The sequence below is a fragment of the Medicago sativa genome, chromosome 7 (assembly GCF_051527215.1).
Source record: "Medicago sativa cultivar Bolivia chromosome 7, Bolivia_mono, whole genome shotgun sequence".
NCBI lineage: Eukaryota > Viridiplantae > Streptophyta > Magnoliopsida > Fabales > Fabaceae > Medicago > Medicago sativa.
The window spans coordinates 74,100,994-74,108,407 of NC_140755.1; the positions used below are offsets into that span (position 1 = coordinate 74,100,994).

Here is a 7,414-nt window from a genome sequence, read left to right on the forward strand (position 1 = left end):
ACACTTTTGGCCTCCTAAGTATCCAAAAGTTGTGATTTTGGCCCCCTCAAAAAAATAACTCTTTTCAGGCCCCTTAAGTTTACTTTTGGTTGCAATTTTGGCCCCCCAATCCAATTTTGACTTGTTCAACGCTGACTGAGGTGCCACTTGGACTTTTTTTTTTAAAAAAAAAAATGGCAAGCTGGCTTTTATGAAACAAAAAATAAAAGAAAAAAGGAAAATGGAAAAGGAAGGCACGTGAGGTGCTTTTTCCCTCCCCCAACGGTCGGAAGTTAGGGTTTTTAAAACCCCCAAATTCCCAAATCACCAAATCCATTCCAATCCTTTGTTCCTCTACTAAATCTCCATCTTCACCCTCTTCTTTGTTCAGTTTCCATTCACTTCATCCTTTTTTTTTGGAATCGTTTTCTGATTCATTCATCTTCTTCTTTATTGAATTTGAACTTGCAGATTCAATCTCCATCTCCTTCTTCGTTTTCTGATTCATCTTCATCTTCACCCTCTTCTTTGTTCGTGATTTATCCAGAAACGAAAATGGTTGAATTTTCATCTTCATCTTCATCGGTCAGCGGGTCTTCCTTGAAGCATCGAAACAAGGTTGTTTGTCACTGTGGTGTTGAATCCCCGTTGGTCACTACTTGGACTGACGAAATCCAGGGAGGAGGTTTCATGGTTGTGGGAAATATTTTGTGAGAAGAAAATGCAATTTTTTTAGGTGGTTTGATCCTGAGGTGCCTGAGAGACAGAAGAAAATAATTCGAGCACTGTTAAAGAAGAATGATGAAATGATGAAGAAGGAAAGAAGTCATGTGATTGCCATAGTTGTATTGGGAATTATGTTGTTCATGTGCATGCTTTTAGCTCTAGGGTTAGCTATGAAATAAGGTTGAATGTTGTTCTTAAGTTGTTTAGTTTGTGTTGTTTTTTGTTGTAAAGTTGTTAGTTTTTGTGATGTACTGTGTTTTGTTGTAAGAACCTGAATGATGTTGAAGTATTTTGTAGCCCTAGCTTTTGGCAATTGAATGAAAAAATTTGCGTTGATGAACATATGCACGTTACTGATATGAACACAAGATATAGTAGACATAATATAACACATAACATGTTCTTGATATTAAGTTGCAATCCAAAAGAAGACTTAGGTTCCAAAAGAGAACATAATATGTCTGAGTACTTAAACATTACAACCCAACAGAGGACTTAGGTTCCAAAGGTACCAAAACATGACATAAAGTATGAGTACTTAAACATTACAACCCAAAAAAAAATGCAACTAAAGGAGTACTTAAATTTCATTACAACCCAAAATAGAAAATAAGTCTCAAGTTATTAAATAGTTGTCAATTCACTGATTGTTAACTTCATTTCTTGTTCACAAATTGTTGTGTCCCAAGAGGCTCCAAATCACCACTCTTTCTTTTTGTACCTGTGGTCCTGCCCTTCTTTGGCACCATTAACACATTCTCTCCCACAACTTGTGGTTTAGCTTTAGTGGCATCAATTGGCACAGAGTTGGTCACATTCACAGTTTTGGTTACATTCACAGTTTTGGTCACATTGACAGTTTTGGTCATATTCAAAGTGTTGCTTGCACATGCTGTATAGCTACTAGCAGCTGGTGGTCCAGTTGTGACAGAAGGTGATGGCTGAGTGTTGACAATGTTGGCAGCAGGTGGTGGCTGAGTGTTGATCATGTTGGCAGCAGGTGGTGGCTGACTGTTGTTACCAGCAGGAGTCTTCTTCTTTGCCACTGATTTTTTCCTAGCTGCTTGCTTCTCTTTCCCAAGATGAGGTTGCCTAACAGTTGTGTTAGTCTGCAATACACATGACAGCATGCAAACATTAAACCAACACAACATGTATCAGAAGCATATAAGAGATGGAAAGAGCATATACCTTGTTACCCCCTGTTGGAATTTTCCTCTCAACAGCTTGTTTACCATAGCATGTTCTTTGGTTATGACCCAAGACACCACACATTGTGCACCTCACAGTGACTTGGTTCCTTTTGACCAAAGATTGCATACCAGATGCAGCAGCAGAAGCTGAAGGTTTCTTTGGCTCATCATTTGCTCTTTCTTTGCTTTTTGGGCCTACCAGGTGCCCTTCTCATGTAAGGTGGCAATATAGGTGGCAAGTCAATTTCTGGCCACAACTTTGGTCCATTTGATGGAAGTATCAGATTGTCATAAGTATCTAGAAATGTGGATTTCCTGTAAAGTAATAAAATGACTGAATAAAATCCCAAAAAACAAAAAATAATTGTAAACAAGTAAAGAAAGTAAACTAACCTGTACCAATGAGCAACAAACTCATCTGGATTTTGCTGGTTATACCAGATACAAGCAATTGAATGAGGACAAGGAATGCCAGTTAGTTCCCATTTTCTACATGCACATGTCTTTTCTTTGAGATTAACCACATATGCATCACTCCCATCTGAAACAGAAAATCTTGCATAGTCCCTATCTCCACTCCAATTTGGAGACCAACCCTCAGCTTCTTTCTTATACTTATCAAACAGTTTGTTAATCATAGGACAAATATCTCCATCATACCTCAGCATAAAATCCCTAAGTTTTACTATCCTATTTGTTATGTATTGCTTCAGACCATCAATGAGTGAGATGATAGGCAATTCCTTTAAAGCAATAATTGCAGAATTAAAGGCCTCACACATGTTGTTTACTTGTAAATCACAACATGTGTAAGTGCTAAAGGCAACCCTTGTCCACATACCTGGTGCCAACTCATTCAACTCCTTCCATGCAGCTTCATCAATTTTCTTCACATTTTCCATAGCCTTGTTAAACTCCACCATTGTAGTACACCTAGCTGCTATCCACATTGCTTCTTTCAAATGCTCACCTGCATGTCTCTTCTTAAAATTCCCATACAAGTGCTTCACACATAACCTGTGCTCAACAGCATCAGGACATGATGCAATTGTGTTTACCAGTCCCTTCATTTAAACAACATATCATTAGTACAAAATTTACATATCTAAAAGACTCTTAATTTACACATCTATAATAATTTGCAAAATAAAATACATTCACATACCTTTTGTTGGTCTGATATGAAAGACCACTTCTTTGCTTGAATACCATTTAAGTCACCCAAAAGAAGTTTAAGAAACCAGTCCCATGATTCCTTTGTTTCAGCTTCTACTACTGCAAATGCAATAGGCAGCATCTGGTTGTTCCCATCTTTCCCAATTGCAGACAAAAGGTGTCCAGCATACCTGCCCTTAAAAAAGCATCCATCAAGGCCAATCAAGGGCCTACATGTTGTAACAAATGCCCTCTTGCATGCATTGAGGCATACATATATCCTTTCAAACACCGGCCCTGCATCTCCAACTGCACATTTAATCCTAACAGTACTACCTGGATTACTCCTCAACAACTCCTCAACATAATTTCTAAGATGAGCATATTGCTAATCTATTCCACCATGAATCAGTTCCAAAGCCCTTTTCTTAGCCCTATAAAGCTTAAAGTGACTCAACATAACTCCCCACTTATCTTTACAAGTTGATTGCAAATCCTTTATTTTCATACCAGGTGAGTGTTTCAGAATTGGTATCAGTTTCCTAGACAACAAAGCAGTCTTAATCAACCTAAGTTTTCCAGTGCTATAACACTTATGGTCAGGGTTATACCTAGCAAGAACAAAATAAGTTTTTGGTTCAGATCTGCTAAACCTCATGTGGAATGGACATTTTGGCTGACACTTAACCACAATCCTTCTACTCTCATTCTTCTTAGTCCAGACATCTTTCCTTTGTTGCAACCCATACTCTTTAACAGATCTCTTCACCAACTCAGCATTTGTGAATATCTGTCCTACCTTAAAAGTAATTTCATCAGACAACTTAAACTTTGTAAACTTTTGCTTACCTCTCTCATCTCGAGAAGAGCATGAACTCTCTAGATAGTCTGAATCTCCATGCTCATCATCAAAATCTTCCAGAGTTGTTGCATCAGGGTTCCTTGAAGCATTAACAGCTACCAGAGCCTGAACACTACCACTTGAAGCATCAACAGGTGTTGGATTGATTAGCTGGTCAGGCAACACAGTTGTCCAGTCAAATTCCTCATCATAGTCACTGTCATCTAGATCAACACTTTCATTCCCATCAACACTTTCATGCTTAGAATGCTCACCTTCCCCAGCCACATACTCAGGATCTGTTTCACTTTCAGGTTCTTCACCAGAATAGAAAAATTCTTCATCTGAATATATTTTCTCAAGATATTCCAAACTTAGATGTTCCAAGTAAAAATTGACAGCTTCCTCTAACTTGTACTCATCCTTAAACCTTTCCACATCTCCAACAGTTTTGATTACTCTAACACCTTCTTTCAGTTCTCCCCCAGCTACAGGATACCAGAGTGTATAATCCCCTGTCACACCTACTTCCCTTATCAATTTCTCCAAATCAATTAAGTTCACTTCATTTAAATCCCATGTACCCTCAAACTCGTAGGTTTCACCTCTTTTGTAGCAAACATGAGGGTCAGTAGTAAAGTATCCATTGTAGTGGAACCTTATCTTGAGTGGGTGGTCCTCAACAACAGCCCTAAAGTTATATAATAGTCAATATTTGGCAAAGTTATACGTATACAACCTTTTACACAGGCATATGCAACAATTAAAATAAGCCCCTAAAGCATTAATATTGTATTCAATACTGTCACCAACCATAAAAAAGACCAAATACAGACAAAGAGTAATATTTTACAAAGGTATATGCAAGGTTTTTATACAAAAGCACAACAAGACAAATAACCCACATGCAATACAAAGTTCAAAAACATAAACAAACAAAGTAAAAGAAGACAAAAAGTAACTTACTTCTGCTTGCCCTTGTCTTTTTGAGCAACATTACTTCCACCAGCATCCTTCCCATTCGCGCCATTCTCAGCCCACTTCATCTTCTCCACCCTAGAATCGGCCTACTGTAGCTTCGATAAGCAGCGATCTACCACAACGTTCTTGACCTCTAACTGATTCACACAACCCCTAGAATGGATAGAGAGAGCGATAGAGAAGAAGAAGTGAGAAGATGGATGGTTTATGAAATAAGGGGGCCAATTTTACAAAGTTATGTTTTGAAGGCAAAAAGCAACTCACGTGCCTTCCTTTTCCATTTTCCTTTTTTCTTTTATTTTTTGTTTCATAAAAGCCAGCTTGGCATTTTTTTTTTTTAAAAAAAAAAGTCCAGGTGGCACCTCAGTCAGCGTTGAACAAGTCAAAATTGGCTTGGGAGGCCAAAATTGCAACCAAAAGTAAACTTAAGGGGCCTGAAAAGAGTTATTTTTTTTAGGGGGCCAAAATCACAACTTTTGGATACTTAGGGGGTCAAAAGTGTAATTAAGCCAAAAAAAAATGCATATTATATTACTCGAGAGAAATGAAAATATCATTATCAAACCAAGTTGTAGAGCACAACTCATGTGTAACATCCTCTTGAAAAAAAAAAAAAAAAACTCATGTGTAACATAACTAGGTTACTAAACATGTCGAACTGAACTAGGTTTTAAATAGACTAGATCATAAACCTTTTTCGAATGGTTTGTCTTGCTTCCATCCGAAACTCCAGTTAGCATTTCAAGGTATCATCACAACTTAAACACTTTAAACTTGTTGTGAGATTAATTGACAACAACACATTCCTATATTTATAGGTTGAGCTACGTCACGCTTTTAAAAACGATATTATAGCACGGGTACAATAATTTCTTTTGTATGGGATACTACAAGAATTTATAATATTAACAATATAATATATTATACTTTAAAAAAGAAAAAATATAATAATCCTATCCTATCATATAAAAGGTCGCACTGCCTCACTGGTATGTACCTTAATCAAAAATTAAGAGTGTAGATCAGAACACATTGATGCCTCGTGGGAAGAATTTATTGCCCATATAGGTGACATTGTGACAAGGATATGTTTGTTTTAAGGCCAAATGATGCCTCCACGTTGCTTGCTTCAAATACCCTCAAACACCTTTTTTCTCCTATGTTTAAGAGCATCTCCAATGGGGGGTCTTTACTTAACAAGGACCACTCCTCGTTAAGGACCTTTTATTGAAGGAAGAAAAAATGGGTCCTCGTTAAGGAACGGACAACTATATAAGGACCCTCTCTCTCCTGGGTAACTTGTTGTGAAAGTGCCTCAAAATTGAAGAAATTGGAATTCTGGTAGCAGAAAATCGGTGGCCGATTTTCAGAGCACGATGACCGATTTTGGACTCTGTTTTTTGTCTGTTGGTTCTGTAAAAATCGGTGGCCGATTTGGTGAGCACGGTGGCCGATTTTGACAGCAGAAAATAAAACAGAAACGTATTTTCGGGCCTAGATTTGTTCCAGTTTTATTGAGGATTCTTTTACTATAAATATAGACATTGTATCAGTGTAAACCGGGAGATAGAGGGGGTTGAAACAAGGGTTTAGAAATCAAACTAGGGTTTGTATAGAGTTTGTCTCTTGGCAACAAACTAGGGTTTGAAGGTTGATTCACCTTGGGAAACACTATTAGGATTGAGTCTCTTGGTCACGGGAAGAGATTGAGGCTTTGGGTAGAATTAGGCGGGAGACTTATTCTTGTAACCCATTGATATCTCTTTTGTAAAGTTACTCATCATATAGTGGAACGGAGGGCTGCTCTCTCCCCCAGACTAGGTCAATTTGGACCGAACTAGGTCAACAAATTCTTTTGTGTTCTCTCTTCCTTTTTTCTCGCTGCTGTTTTCTACTTTTGGCTTGTGTTTATAATTGTTCCATACACTTTGATTTTGGTTGCTTAATTATCCCTTGCTCCACACATCAAGTTATTATTGGTGTGTTTTCTCATCGAATTCGCAACATAACTAACGGGTTCCACGTTTAAAAAAGTAATAAAATATGTACTACTTGACCCCACTTGCATAAAGGAGTAATAAAATGTGTACTACTTGGTCCCACTTGTAAAAATGAGTAATAGATAAATTATTTTTGTTTAATATGTAAAGATAGTGAGACATATTTAAGTATTTTTCATTGGAGTCCTTATTAGTGTATTGTCATTGGAGTCATTGAGTCCTTAATATGTACTTTTATTAAAAAATTATAAATAAGTTATGTGTCACGTGGGATCCATTTAAGGAATCATTGTTAGGGAACTACCATTGTGGATGCTCTAATATTTGTTTTGAACTTTATCCTTTAAATTATCAGAATTTGGACACTTGAGAGTTGAGATTGAGAATAATTTGAAGATTAATTCTTTTCAAGCTAACAGCTTCGGCTTGAGTGTCCTTTAAAAAAAAATGTTCGGTTTGAGTGGTCGTTGACAGAATATAGGTGATCGACTTTGAACATACTCTCGTTCAATGAAAGTTGTGTACCTACAAACACTTTA

The 7,414-nt window shown here is 37.2% G+C and overlaps 1 pseudogene across 1 annotated transcript; it reads right to left on the reverse strand.

Annotated features, from left to right (window-relative positions):
• Positions 1–1,114: 1,114 nt before the first annotated feature.
• On the reverse strand, positions 1,115–4,940 carry LOC146908377 (uncharacterized; annotated as a pseudogene). Its single transcript, XR_015020213.1, has 4 exons — positions 4,861–4,940; positions 3,064–4,585; positions 2,292–2,962; positions 1,115–2,213 (listed from the first exon to the last, which is right to left on the reverse strand). The product of XR_015020213.1 is annotated as an uncharacterized LOC146908377 (transcript).
• Positions 4,941–7,414: the final 2,474 nt, after the last annotated feature.